Genomic DNA, 15385 nt, shown 5'->3' on the forward strand with positions numbered 1-15385 from the left:
CATTCCATACAATCATCCTCGCAGAATGGTTAGCCCATCCCCCCTCCACAATCCTCCCTCCCCCCTCCCTCCTCTGCATGACCCTGTTCTCCCTGGACACAGAGTAGATGAAGACACTGTCATGAGAGTCGGAGATCCAACAACAGGCCTTGAGAAATGTGAGTAAGCCTGGTGGGGACCAAGGAGGGAGGGAGACACCAGAGGGGACAATCCTGGGCACGGGAGGCCCCCTGTGCACAGAGTTACTCAGGGAGGTGGGAGCACCCTGCCCCTCCCCATACACCTGATCCCTCCAGTGTGCACACGCATGCACACTCGCAAACACAAGCCCACCCCTCCTCCTGGGGAGAAAGGAGACTCAGACCTCAGGTGAGGCCACACTGCCTTCCTCCTCCAACTCATAGGGAGCAGCAAGGTGGGGGGGTCCCTCGGCCTGGAGGGTCGGCCTCTATGCCTGAGGCCCTCTTCCATAGGTGGTCTCTCCCAGAGGCCTGGAGAGTTGAAGGAAGGCTTCCCCAAAGAGCAAACATTTAATACAGAACACGACGGCCTGGAGGACGGGAGAGGCAAGAGCCCTTTCTCTTCTCAGGGCCTGGTTTCCGCTCGGAAAAGACCAAGTCACTGGTGATTCACAGTCACAGTGTTTGCACAGCCCCAGGTGCCGTGACCTTCAGGGGGGCACACTCTGGACCAGATGCTGAGGATAAGAGGATGTCTCCAACCCGTCCTCAGCTGCCCTTGTTTCCCTAATGGACAAGGTCATTGGCAGGCCTAAGTCCATTGAGAGAAGGAGGAAAGTTTTCTTTCTTTTTCTTTTTTCGGTTGCACTGCATGTGGGATTTTACTTCCCTAACCAGGGATTAAACCCAGACTCCTTGCATTGGAACCTCAGAGTCTTAAACATTGGTTTTTGTTCAGCCACTCACTCGTGTCTGACTCTTTACCACCCCATGGACTGCAGCAAGCAGTGCTGCACCTGTGCTTCACCATCTCACCATCTTACTAAAACTCATGTACATTGAGTTGCTGATGCTATCCAATCATCTCATCCTCTGTTGTCCCCTTTTCTCCTGCCTTTAATCTTTGCCAGCATGAGGGTCTTTTCTAATGAGCTGGCTCTTCTCATCAGGTGGCCAAAGTATTGGAGCTTCAGCTCCAACATCAGTCCTTCCAATGAATATTCAGGACTGATTCCCTTTAAGATTGACAGGTTTGATCTCCTTGAAGCCCAAGGGACTCTCAAGAGTCTTCTCCAGCACCACAGTTCAAAAGCATCAATTCTTGTGCTCAGCTTTCTTTATAGTCCAACTCTCACATCCATACATGACTACTGGAAAAACCATAGCTTTGACTAGATGGACCTTTGTTAGCAAAGTAATATCTCTGCTTTTTAATATGCTGTCTAGGTTGGTCATGGTTTTTCTTCCAAGGAAGACGCATCTTTTAATTTCATGGCTGCAGTCACCATCTGCAGTGATTTGGGAGCCGAAGAAAATGAAGTCTGTCACTGGTTCCCCATCTATTTGCCATGAAGAGATGGGACCAGATGCCATGATTTTAGTTTTCTAAGTGTTGAGTTTTAAGCCAGCATTTTCACTCTCCTCTTTCACTTTCATCAAGAGACTCTTCAGTTCCTCTTTGCTTTCTGCCATAAGGGTGGTGTCATCTGCATATCTGAGGTTATTGATATTTCTCCTGGCAATCTTGATTCCAGCTTGTGCTTCATCCAGCCCAGCGTTTCGCATGATGTACTCTACATATAAGTTAAACAAGCATGGTAACAATATACAGCCTTGACGTACTCCTTTTCCTATTTGGAACCGGTCTGTTGTTTCATGTCCAGTTTTTACTGTTGCTTCTTGACCTGCATACAGGTTTCTCAGGAGGCAGGTAAAGTGATTTGGTATTCCCATCTCTTTAAGAATGTCCCATAGTTTGTTATGATTCACACAGTCAAAGCTTTAGCGTGGTCAATGAAGCAGAAGTACATGTTTTTCTGGAACTCTCTTGCTTTTTCGATGATCCAGCAGATGCTGGCAATTTGATTCCTGACTCCTCTGCCTTTTATAAATACAGCTTGAACATCTGGAAGTTCTCAGTTCACATACTGTTGAAGCCTAGCTTGGAGAATTTTGAGCATTACTTTGTTAGCATGTGAATTGAATGCAATTGTGTGTTAGTTTGAATATTCTTTGGCCCTGCCTTTCTTAGGGATTGAAATGAAAATTGACCTTTACCAGTCCTGTAGCCACTGCTGAGTTTTCCAAATTTGCTGACATATTGAGTGCAGCACTTTCACAGCATCAGCTTTTAGGACTTGAAAAGGCTCAGCTGGATTTCCATTACCTCCATTAGCTTTGCTCATAGTGATGCTTCCTAAGGCCCAGTTGACTTCCCATTCCAGGATGTCTGACTCTGAGTGAGTGATCACACCATCGTGGTTATCTGGGTCATGAAGATCTTTTTTTTACAGTTCTGTATATTCTTGCCACCTCTTCTTAATATCTTCTGCTTCTGTTAGGTCCATACTGTTTCTGTCCTTTATTGTGTCCATCTTTGCCTGGAATGCTCCCATGGTATCTAATTTTCTTGAAGAGCTCTCTAGTCTTTCCCATTCTATTGTTTTCGTCTATTTCTTTGCATTGATCACCGAGAAAGGCTTTCTTATCTCTCCTTGCTATTCTTTGGAATTCTGCATTCAGATGGGTATATCTTTCCTTTTCTTCTTTGCCTTTCATTTCTCTTCTTTTCTCAACTATTTGTAAGGCCTCCTCAGACAACCATTTTGCCTTTTCACATTTCTTTTTCTTGGGGATGGATTTGATCACCACCTGCTGTATAATGTCACGAACCTCCATCCATAGTTCTTCAGGCACTCTATCGGGTCTCATCCCTTGAATCTATTTATCACTTCCACTGTATAATCAATCATAAGATTTGATTTTGGTCATACCTGAAAGGCCTACTGGTTTTCCCTACTTTCTTCAATTTAAGTCTGAATTTTGCAATAAGGTGTTCTTGATTTTAGCCACACTCAGCTCCTGGTCTTGATTTGCTGACTGTATAGAGCTTCTCCATCTTAGGCTGCAAAGAATATAGTCAATCTGATTTCACTGTTGACCATCTGGTGATGTCCAAGAGTCATCTGTTGTGCTGTTGGAAGAGGGTGTTTACTATGACCAGTGTTTTCTCTTGGCAAGACTCTGTTAACCTTTGCCCTGCTTCGTTTTGTACTCCAAGGCCAAACGTGCATCTTACTCCAGGCATCTCTCGACTTCCTACTTTTGCATTCCAGTACCCTATGATGAAAAGGACCATCTTTTTTTGGTGTTAGTTCTAGAAGGTCTTGTAGGTCATTATAGAACCGTTCAATTTCAGCTTCCTTGGCATCAGTGGTTGGGACAAAGACTTGGATTACTGTGATATTGAATGGCTTGCTTTGGAAATGAACAGAAATCATTCTGTTGTTTTTGAAATTGCGCTGAAGGACTGCATTTTGTACTCTCTTGTTGACTATGAGGGCTACTCCATTTCTTCTTAGAGATTCTTGCTCACGGTAGTGAATATAATGGTCATCTGAATTAAATTCACCCCTTCTGGTCCATGTTAGCTCACTGATTCCTAAATATTGATGTTCACTCTTGCCATCTCCAGTTTGACCACTTCCAATTTACCTTGATTCATGGACCTAACATTCCAGGTTCCTGTGCAATATTGTTCTTTACAGCATTGAACTTTACTTTCACCACCAGTCACATCTGCAACTGGGCATTGTTTCCACTTTGGCTGTTCCTCTTATTCCGTCCGGAGCTGTTCACTCACTCTTCTACACTAGCATATTGGGCACTTACCGACCTGGGAAGTTCATCCTTCAGTGTCATGTCTTTTTGCCTTTTCATACTGGACCACCAGGGAAGTCCTGTTTTAAGATAGACTCTAGTGGTGCTTTGGGGTCATGGCAGTCCCTGTTCTATGTGTCATTTTTGTTAATTTCTTTATTAGCAGCACCACATGACATGTGGGATCTTAGTTCCCTGACCAGGGGTCAAACCTGTCCCCCCTGTATCAGAAGCATGGAATTTTAGCCACAATACTGCCAGGTAAGTTCCCTCAACGTGTCATTGCCGAGGGAAGCAGAGCAGGGCCCCAGGTCAACCAAGCTTCTCTCTCCTCTGCACCCTCCTGCCCCCTGCCTGCACTCCCCATCTCTAGCCCTTGTTCCTGTCCCATTATTCTGGGCATTGAACCCTGGTCATTCCTGGACCAGAGCTGCTGGCTGACTAAGGACAGGGAGGATGGTATTAAGAGAGAAGAGACTGCCATTTCCACTGCTCTTTGGGTAGGAACCCTGAACATAGTCTGAACCCTGAACACAGCCGCAGTCACCAGAAAGGGCCTTGAGGGAGGGGGGGATTCCCATTAGATTTGGAAAGGGACATCTGGGCCTCCAACCCAAGGCTTTTCTGTCCCTAAAAATGCAGAAGCATCTCTAGCCATTTCCTCTGTGGGCCGGCAGGTGGCAGCACAATCAGGGATTTCAAAACTAAATTAAACTGGGAAAAAAAATTTTTTTTTTGTTTTGTTTTTTGTATGCAAATAGTTCATTCCCCACAACCTTCCTTCCAGAATGGTTCCCTCCTTCCTTCTACAAAGTCCCTCCCTCCCCCTTCCCTCCTCTGCATGACCCTGCTCTCCCTGGATGCAGAGTGGATGAAGACCTTGTCACAACCACAGAGAGTCAGAGATCCAACAACAAGCCTTGAGAAATGTAAGTAAGCCTGGTGGGGACCAAGGAGGGAGGAAGACACCAGAGGGGACAATCTTGGGCACGGGAGGACCCCTGTGCCCAGACTTACTCAGGGAGGTGGGAGCACCCTGCCCCTCCCCATACACCTGATCCCTCCAGTATGCACACACATGCACGCTCACAAACACATGCCCCATCTCTCCTTCCAAGGAGAAAGGAGACTCAGACCCAGGAGGTGAGGCCACACTGCCTTCCTCCTCCAGCTCATAGGGAGCAGCAAGGTGGGGAGGCGTCCCTCAGCCTGGAGGGTCAGCCTCTGTGCCTGAGACCCGCTTCCATAGGCGGTCTCTCCCAGAGGTCTTGCTGAGCATGTGGGAGCCGTGTCAGAGACCATGACTGGAAATCCTCACCCTCAGTTAACTGGTCCCAAGCCAGCCCAATCCCACCAGGGGACAGAGTGAGGGGACAGGGCAGGGAGGAGGCTGGGGAGAAGGTGGGGGGAGTGTGCTGACCTCTGGACTGGACACTGCCCCGGGGAGGAGCACCCAGTGCAGCAGCTGCAGAGACGAGCCTCCCCCCTGCACCCTCCCCTCCCCCCCCACCCCCGAACATCTCCCTGAGATCTTGATCCCAATTCAGGATGCCCGGGTTCCGTACCTGGTCAGAGAACTAGATCCCACATGCCACAACTAAGAGTTCGCATGCCACAACTAAAATATCCTGCATGCCTCAACGAAGATGGAAGTTCCTGCCTGCCACAGTCAAGACCCCGAACAGTCAAGTAAGTAAATAATAAACAATAAAATAGTTTTCACAAAAAAGAAAAATACACAGAATTATAAATACAAAAAGAAAGAAAGAAATGCAGGCCGTCTCCGCCTTTAAAGCAAATGTGGTGGTTGGATACTGACTTACACCAAGATCCAGACTCTGTGAAATGATGCTTTTTCCTCTTCCTGAAATCCCCTCCACGTCACTACACATCTAAATTATATCCACCCACCAAGGCAAGGTTCAGATACAATCCAGTGTCATTTACCCATAACCCTTGGGTTCAGACATGCTTCAAAACTCAAGATTTTGTGACTTTTGGAAAAGCCAGTGCAGGGAATTCTGTGGCAGCTCATTACAGGGACCCCAGGTCTCAATGCTGAGAACTCAGGTTCAATCCCTGGTTGAGGAACTAAGATTCCCCAAGCCTCAAAACATCCCCCCCCCAAAAAAAAGACTCCCAGGTATAGAGACCCAATAGCTAACATCTCCTTCTGCACCTCCTCCTAAGGGGCTGGAATAATGCTCCATCATCAAACATTAATGTATCTGCAGCTAAACAGATTGACCTTCACAAGTAGAATTAAGTTACCAATTAGTTATCATTACATATTCTATTTATAAATCACTTTAAGTCAGTTTAGGTTAGGTTTTGGTGCCAAACATGGGGGAAAAATACAAGAACAAAAATGAAACACTTTGATTCCAGAGCCTTTTGGAATTTAGAGCTTCAGACAAGGAAACAAGGGGTGGTGAACCTGTACACCTCCTCATCAGAGCCCTCCCTGACGACTCCTGTCCTTTGTCACTTTCTACCCCCATCTTGGGCTTCCCTGGTGGCTCAGAGGTTAAAGCGGCTGCCTCCAGTGCGGGAGACCCGGGTTCGATCCCTGGGTTGGGAAGATCCCCTGAGGAAGGAAATGGTAACCCACTCCAGTATTCTTGCCTGGAGAATCCCATGGACGGAGGAGCCTGGTAGGCTACCAGCCACAGGGTCGCAAAGAGTCGGACACAACTGAGCAACTTCACTTCACTTCACTTCACTTCACCCCCATCTTAGGGACTGCATTCCAATGAATCTACAACTTCATCAAATGAAAATGCCCCCTCATTTGACACACCCCTAGAAATTTTTTAAATTGCTGAATAAACTGTCCAGTATCATTGATTCCAAGATGCATTCAAATTCAGAAGTGTTCTAAACAAACAATGCTGGATGTTGTGGGGCCTGGCCTTCTTCAGAGCAATTTATCACGTTAACATCTATTCCAGAGTTATTGATATGGCAGTGAGCTGTGTTTTTTTGTTCATTTGGTTTTTTTGTTTGTTTTGATGTGGACCACTTTTTAAGTCTTTATCAAATTTGTTACAATATTGCTTCTGTTTTATGTTTTGGTTCTTTTAGCCGCAAGGCATCTGGAATCTTAGCTCCTCAACAAGGGATTGAAACTACACTCCTGCCCTGGAAGGTGAAGTCTTAACCACTGGACTGCCTCGGGAGTCCCTGGGAGAGAGTTTTTAAACATAAATATCAGTACTTGATGAACTGTTTGAGTTATTAAAAATGGTTTTACATTAAAATAATGGCAAGTGTAAATCTGAAAAAAAATCACGATAATTATTCCATTCCAAACCATACAAGTGGAATGATCATGAAGGTAGGTAGGCACTTCTGTTGAGCAGCTGTGGTAACAAAACATAAAGAGACTTACTTGCTCACCAGCTCTGAAATTATTCAATTTTTAATAATGACACAATTCTTGGTATTTAAAAAGTAGTTTGTAATTAGCATCTAAACTGAGACTTTGTTGATGCTTTTGTTGTGCTACTTCAAACTTGCATAAAATGGTGCCATACCATATCTAGTGTCTTGGTGAGGTGATGAAAGAGAAATAATATGTGATGTATGTAATCATTGAGTTTAGAGTCCCGTTTTTTAGGGAATTCCGTTTGCTTTAAAACACTGGGGATGTACATGGGACTTTCTCAGTGGTCCAGTGGTTAAGACTCATTGCTTCCACTTCAGGGGGCATGAATTCAACCCCTGGTCAAGGACATTCTGGGAAATTAAATTAAAATACTAGGGATGGAGGTGGGGGTGAGTGGGGATTATCAATGAAACAAAATTGGCCATAGGTTATGAAAGAGTTAATAGCCCTTGTAGGGAGGCCAGAGGTCCCCAACAGCAGGAGGAAATAGCCCCGGATAGAATTGCTCTCCTCCAGAGGCCAAGAATCCTGGCATTGTTCACAGCTCGTAGCAGCAACCTTTCATCTTGGGGTCTCGTCTGGGATCAGGACAAGGTGAAGACATTCAGAGCTCTAGTTCTTTGATCTCCTAGTAAACACATTTTCTGCTTTCCTTTGCTAACTGTACAGTGTGCCTCTGTGTGTGATTGATCGAAAGAAATACACAAACAAATGTGAAGCAAGAGCCGTGTCCTAATCTGCAGTTCTGTGGCAACCTCATATGGTTTATGGCAGAAATCGCTGGGGGATTATACCGACCTGCTCATGTCAAGAGGCACCCAATGACTCCTCTGCGGGAGCAGCCGGAGACGAACGAAGCGTGTGGACACTCCTTTCTTGGTCAAACTTTCTGGTCTCTTTGACCATTTCATAACTGCCTGGGAATTAGAAGTACTAACCTAATCTGTCAGATTATAGACTTTCAAGGGACTTGTGATCCATGCTTACTATGTACTTTTGCTTAAATCCCAAGTTTGGAAGCACCTAGCCTTGCTAGGAACCGTAAGTTACAAGAACCTATTAAGGAACGAGGAGGAATTCTAGCTCAGCTCCAGGAACGTGTCTCAGGCTAGAGGTCACTCTTTTGGCTGCCTGCCTCAGGGGCCAGTGACCTAAAAGTGTGTCTCTGTCATGGCTGTCCCTCCAATCTATGTGGATAGAATCACTGCTGGTGATCATGAGGTTTTTGAGGACACAGATCGGGAATTGCAGGGTCTGGTCAGATTGGAAGTGCAATGGGCTTCTTCCTTTGATAGCGCTAGGCTCTTAGTGGACCAGAGGAGGCTCTCTGGGGCTTTTGTCTCAACTCCTTAAGTATTCTTTCTGTGGAATCTGTGGAATGAACTGGAAGGATTGGCCTTAATAGCTCGAGGACAAAAATCACTTTTTTCTCACTGGCTGGCCTCTTTTGCTATCACATATACTGATGTGGTGACACTCAGAAGGGACATCTTGGTTGTTGTTCATCCCCTTATGACTCACCACTTCTACTGCCATCAGGACTGTGCTCAGGAGTGTGCACTCACACATGGAGGACAGATGCTTCCCCCAGAGGTTCGAGCTTGGGAGGCATTCTGGAAGGCTGCTCTGTTGAACGCCAGGTGGCATCAGAGAAAGAAAAAAAAGATCAGGCAAAGGTTTTAATGGTGAGGAACTGGACTTCAACCTTGGATGCCATCAGGTCTACCCCAGTGCATGTCCACCCCATCTTGGTGGTAGAACCAGGGACGAGGAAGGAGCCTGTGTCGGCAAGGGGCAGACTAAATCTGACAGGGAAGGAAAGCTTCAGTGTAAAGTCTGTCTCCACCCCCATCTAGAGCAGGGAGGGATGCCTCCAGTAAAAAAAAAAAAAAAAAGCCAAGGCTGTAGACGCCACTTTTTTCTCTCTTGCAGATGGGAGCTAGCAGTTCCAGAACCACCCCCTTTAAAATGTATTTTTAAAAAACTGGAACAAATTAGATCGCCAGAGTTTAAAAAGACATGCCTTATGTTCTGTGATACTGAATGGTCACAGTATCCTTTGGAAGATAGGGAATGCTGGCCAGTTGAAGGGTCTCTTAATTATAATAACTGTTTTACAGTTATACTGGCTCTGTGAAATACAAGAAAATTGGGCTGAAGTGCCATATGTATTGCTCTTTCTCTCTGCAAGACATGCCAGACTTGTATCTTAAGGGTGCAGACTTGGGTGTGAAATCTTCAGCTCCCTCCTGTCCTCTTACTTTGCCCATTTCTGGGGCTCCTAACTAAGCAAGTTGAGAGTCAGGACAGCCTTCCAGGAGGGGTTGCCTCAGTCTCAGTAGAAATTCAAACAGTTCCAATTGCAGTTGAGACTGTTTAGAGGTATATATAGAATATAAATTTTTTTGGTATATATATATATATATATATATATATATATATATATGTATACCAAAAAGTATATAGAAGCCTTTATGGGACTAACTTTACTTTATGACCTTACTTGGAAAGACATAATATATGTCTTGGTACAGACACTAACTCCCAACTCCAAACTTGAGTTTTGGGGAAAAGCTGTTGCCTATGGAGATAAATGGCTTGGTAATGAATCAGCAGAAAAGGGAGAGGGCAAGACAGCCACCTTCTCTACTGGGAATCAGATGGTCCCCACAACAGAACAGAGTCAGACTGGGATTATAACATGGCTAAAGAAAGATGGGGACCAGAGTCACTTTGCCAGATGTGTTCTTGTCAGGACTCAAGTGGGTGCATGCTAAGACTTTTTGCCAAACTGACTAACACAGAACAGGTAAAGAAGGAAGCTCCTGGTAAATTCCTAGATAGACTGCAGGAAACCCTTCACAGATTCACTGAGGTTGATCCCTAAATTGCAGAGGGAGGAATGATCTTAAAAGAGAGACGTCTCACTCAGTTGGCTCCAGATATCCACTAAGCTCCTAAAACAGGCGTATGAACCCAATCAGTCTTTGATAACCTGTTGCAAGTGGCTCAGTTTATTATGGCAGGTAGGAGGAGGAGAAGAGGCAGAAAAAAAACAGGAAAGACTGAGGCCTGAGCAATGGCTCTCAGATCTGCTCTAAAACAGCCAGAGGAAAATGCCCAGAGGGACCCAGGTGAAAAGGGATGGACTTGCTATTACTGTGGAAGGGAGGGGCATCTCAAGTGAGGTTGCTCTCAGGTGTCTAAGTCGCCCCCAGCTCCATGTCAGGTCTTCAAAGGACCACACTGAAGAGGAGACTGCCCTCTAAGGCATGGGCCCAAGGGGTCGGACTCACAGGACAATCAGGACTGAAGGTGCCCAGGGGTCCCCCCACAAGCTCCTATCCTAATTACCCCAGGTAATTAATAACTGAGGAACCCAAGGTATTAATAACTGGGCAAGTGGGGGAAGTGCAAATCAGTCGATTTCCCTTTAGACACTGAGGCAACTTATTCCATGCTTACTAAAGCCCCTGGCCCACTTTCTCCCTGATCCACTACTGTAATGGGGCTGTCTGGAAGAGCCAAACATTATTATTTCAGTTGTCCTCTAAGCTGCAACTGGAATTCCGCTGTTTCCACACAAATTTCTGATTGTGCCAGAGTGTCCCTCACCCCTTTGGAGAAGGATATACTGAGCAAGCTCCATGCCTCTGTTTTCATGAATATGGAGCCCTCTCTTTCTCTCCCATTAATTGGACAAAATGTAAATCCTAGAGTATGGGCTGATGGAAAAACTGTGGATCAAGCACAGACTGCTATTCCTGTCATTGTCAAGCCCAAAGACCCTCACCTATTTCCACATCAAAAGCAGTATTCACTGAAACCCAAGATTAAGAAAGGGTTAAAACCCACCATTGAGAATTTAAAGGAGCCGGGGCAATTAATTCCCTGTAACAGTCCAAGCCACACTTTTATCTTGTGTATAAAAATGTTAAATGATAAATGGAGATTAGTTCAGGATTCACAATAACAAATGAGGCTGTGGTTCCTTTACACCTGCTGCTGATGCTGCTGCTAAATCGCTTCAGTCATGTCTGACTCTGTGCGACCCCATAGATGGCAGCCCACCAGGCTCCCTCGTCCCTGGGATTCTCCAGGCAAGAACACTGGAGTCAGGTGCCACTTCCTTCTCCAATACATGAAAGTGAAAAGTGAAAGTGAAGTCGCTCAGTCATGTCCAACTCTTAGCGACCCCATGACCTACCAGGCTTCTGCGTCCATGGGATTTTCCAGGCAAGAGTACTGGAGTGGGGTGCCATTGCCTGCTCCAAATCTTTATACCTCATTGTCTGAAATTCCTAAATGAGCCAAATATTCTTCAGTCTTTGATTTGAAAGATGCTTTCTTTCTAGAAGGGATGAGGGCCATAGGCCCCAAGAGAATTAAGCCTATACTAAATCATCAACTACCTATGACTTTAAGACAATTTAGAGTATTATTTGGGGGCATCACAGGCTGTTGCCACATTCGAATTCTGGGTTATGGGGAACTTGTCCGCCCTTTATATAAACTTATAACGGAAACTCAGCAGGCCCAAACCAACAAGCTGGTTTGGTCTCCAGAGACTAAAAAGGCTTTTAAGGCTCTTCAAGCTGCTCTTCTGCAGGCTCCAGCTTTGAGCTTGCCCACAGGATTAGAGTTAAATTAGTTACTGGGGGGAAAAAAAAGGCTATGGCCACATTGCTTAAGGGTAATTGCTACTATTGTTTTGCTAATACCTAAAGCTCTTAAATTTGTTAATGGGCAAAATCTCACTGTACTGACTTCTTATGTGAGTGAAATCTCAAACTCTAAAGTTAATGTTTGGATGACAGTTCCTTTGTTCGGCATGGGAAATGGAAAACAGGTGCCAACTATGCCATGGAGATAGTTGAACAGGTTTTAGAAGCAAAGTCTCTCCCCACCAGGGATGAATGTTCAGTTGGCGGAGCTTGTGGCTCTGACGGGAGCTCTAGAGTTAAGCAAAGGTTAGCGAGTAAATATCTACACTGACTCTGTTTGCTTATTTGACTTTACATGCTCATGCTGCAATATGGAAAAAAAGCAACAGGAGAACCTATTAAACATTTCAAAGAGATTGAAAGACTTTTGAAGACCTAAGAAAGTAGCTGTCATGCATTGCAAAGGGCACAAGTGGGATGGGAGTAAAGTAGCCCAGGGCAATCAGTTGGCTAACTGCTGAATCCCTGTTGAACTCCTTTAGGAAGGAACCCCTTTCACTACAGATACCCTTGTTCTGGACAGGTCCGGTTGGACAGGAAGAACCTCAATATGCAGAGGAAGAATTAAAAAGATAAAGAAAAGAGGAGCAAAGATTACTGGAAAGGGATGGATACAGTCTGAGGATGGAAGATTAATAATTCCTGAAAATGCTCAATGAAAAATTCTTAAAGGCTTACACCGAGTTTTCCTAAAGTCTTGGAATTAACTAACTATGTAACTCAACTTTTAGCTTTTCAACAGACATTACAGGAACTCTGGGAGGCGACTCCTGACCCAGCCTCTGAGTCAAACAATGCTGTTTGAGCCAGGAACCAAGATAAAGACATTAGGACCTGAGGGTCAATCTCTCAAGCCCCTCTGGGAAGGTCCTTACCAGATGGGCCTCGCAATCTATGTGGGCCTACTTTTGCTGATTCCAAAAATCCTGAGTTTGCCGTTTGACCCTCAAGATAATGCCTTCCTGTCCTGGGCTCATTCCTACACCTCATTCCACAATCTGTCCAATTGCTGGGTCTGTAGAGTGCCCCCCTCCTCATCAATGGACGGCTTCCCGTGGTAAACATCTTCACTTCAGGGAAGGGACTTTTTCCAAGTCCACGACTACCTTTGCCAACAACAATCATATGTGATGTCTCTTCTTAATCTAATGTCATCTAACAGTCCTAAAATGGACTGGTGTAACACTTTGTACCTTTATGGACATAATGTGACTTTTAACTTTGCTGATTGTTCTGTTTTTGCTCTTTACTCCCCACACCTGTAACTGTGTCGCTGGATTTGTTTCCAGCTGCATGAAGTTATGGTTATTCAGTCTCCTATGAGTACCACAGCCTCCTCCAACTATTACCTGGGGTCCCTGAATCAGAGACCCTCAATAGAAGGCTTAGGAGTATCTCTTTAGTTGCTAAGTCATGTCTGACTCTTGCAATCCCATGGACTGTAGCCTGCCAGGCTCCTCTGTCCATGGCATTCTCCAGGCAACAATACTGGAGTGGGTTACCATTTCCTTCTCAAGGGGATCTTCCTGACCCAGGAATCGAACCCAGGGCTGCTGCATTGCAGGCAGATTCTTTACCAAATGAGCTATTATGCCTCAATAATTTAGGGACAACACCTCTTACCAGCTCAGAAGCAGTTATGGAATGAGAACACCGCCCCTTTCCCTTGGCAACATAATTCTCCTAAGAGAAAATGGGAAAATGAGAGCGTTAATATCCTTGTTAGGGAGGCCAGAGGTCCCCAAGTGGCAGGAGGAAATAAAACTCCAAGTGGCAGACTTTTTTTTTTTCTTCTAATCCTGTGTTGTCACGGCAACACCTGGTTCCTCTGGAACTTAACTTTATCTCAAACCTTGAGCTAACCACTGCGTTTTTCTTATGGAAATATTTTCTTAAGCTATGTTAATGAACTATGTATTGGCTTCGAAATCTGCCTTTCTTCAAGATTCCTGTCAAGTGTTTTATAGCCTGAGGATGACTCATATTGTGCCAACACTATCTCAAAATGTATATATTGTTGGTGAGGGGCCTGGTGCGACTCTCTCAGTTTTGAGGCATTTCTTTAATTAGCAGCTTGCTAATAGGTATATAACTCCTTGCTAAAAACAAGCAAGGGGACACTCTTTCTGTCCCCTTCTGATGCCTATGTCAGAAGATTTCTCTATCTCTTTTATACTTTAATAAAACTTTATTACACAAAAAGTTCTGAGTGATCAAGCCTCATCACTAGCCCTGGATTGAATTCCTCTCCTCCAGACGCCAAGAATTCCAGCATCATTCACAGTCTCGTAGCAGCGACCTTTCAGTTATAATTATTGAAATGGTGGGTAGTGGGAGTTTATTATATTATTTTCTTCAGTGTATGTTTAAAAATGTGTGTGATGAAAAGTTAAAAATAAATAAAGAAGATTGATCTGTTCACATTAAAAAAAAAAAGTGCTGGGGAAAGTCACATGCCCAGGAACCAATGAAGCATGATATTTGTGATCACGTCTTGCTTCTAGCTGACACTGGGCCTGGAATCAGAGGACAGGCCAAGTCTCCACTCTGCCACTCACCGGCAGAGGGACCTTGGGCTCATCATCTAACTTCTTAGCTTCTTCAAGGATGAAATAGAGAGAATATCAGTTCTGTCTACCGTACACAGTTTGTCTGTCAGAACGATCTAAGGAAACAGAGTGAGAGGGCTTTGCAAACTGTGGTGGCAAATAACTACAAGTTGAAAGGAAGGGAATTCTGAGTCTATGAGGTGTCTGCAAGCAGGTTCTAGGTGTGACTCACCTTTGCATGCTCCATGTCTAGCTGCACCATTCATACAATCGATGTAAAAAGGATCTTTAGGTGTTCCTCTGGCTGCCCAGCATCAAAACATCTTTATCACATTTGGGGGGCTCCTCACTGTGAGTCTTGGAAACAGAACCCATCTCCTAGGAGAAAAGATGCAAATGCAGGAAGCATGTCCCTCAGCAGTCTGTCAGCTCTGGAGCAAACGATACACTCTGCTCTGTTCATCAAAGGCACTGTCTAGAATTTGAATCCGGAAGCAATAATGCCAAGAAGCAGCCCTACAGAACCTCTGCGGACAGTGGTAGCCACCCTAAGATGGAGGAGGAGCTGGGGCTTGCAAGCAGCACCCAGCAGCCAGCCCCCGTGGGTGAGCCTCGCAAGGTGAAGTGACTAGGCCGTGGCAGGGGCAGTGGCAGCCACATTGTGTCCACTGTTGCTGCTGTGATGTGTCCACAACCAGCTCCCCAGCTCTCCTGGCACTTCTGAAAGCATTCCAGGACCCCTTTAATAAATTCCTCTTCTGCTAAAATCTATCAGAGTTGGTTTCTATTTCTTGCAATTAAGTACAATGCTCAGTGGATAAACAACAAGGTCCTACTGTGTAGCACAGGGCACTATATTCAATATCCTGTCATAAACTGCAATAA

At 45.1% G+C, this 15385-nt stretch overlaps 1 long non-coding RNA gene across 2 annotated transcripts; it reads left to right on the forward strand.

Moving 5' to 3' along the window:
* Positions 1-7060, forward strand: LOC139030536 (uncharacterized). 2 transcript variants are annotated; one of them, XR_011482870.1, is made up of 5 exons: positions 1-158; positions 4003-4100; positions 4627-4768; positions 5387-5528; positions 6924-7060. It is a non-coding gene; the product is annotated as an uncharacterized lncRNA (long non-coding RNA). The 2 variants fall into 2 exon arrangements; XR_011482869.1 differs by lacking the exon at positions 5387-5528.
* The last annotated feature ends 8325 nt before the right edge of the window (positions 7061-15385 follow it).

Source organism: Odocoileus virginianus, chromosome 23, assembly GCF_023699985.2.
Source record: "Odocoileus virginianus isolate 20LAN1187 ecotype Illinois chromosome 23, Ovbor_1.2, whole genome shotgun sequence".
In the NCBI taxonomy this organism is placed as follows: domain Eukaryota; kingdom Metazoa; phylum Chordata; class Mammalia; order Artiodactyla; family Cervidae; genus Odocoileus; species Odocoileus virginianus.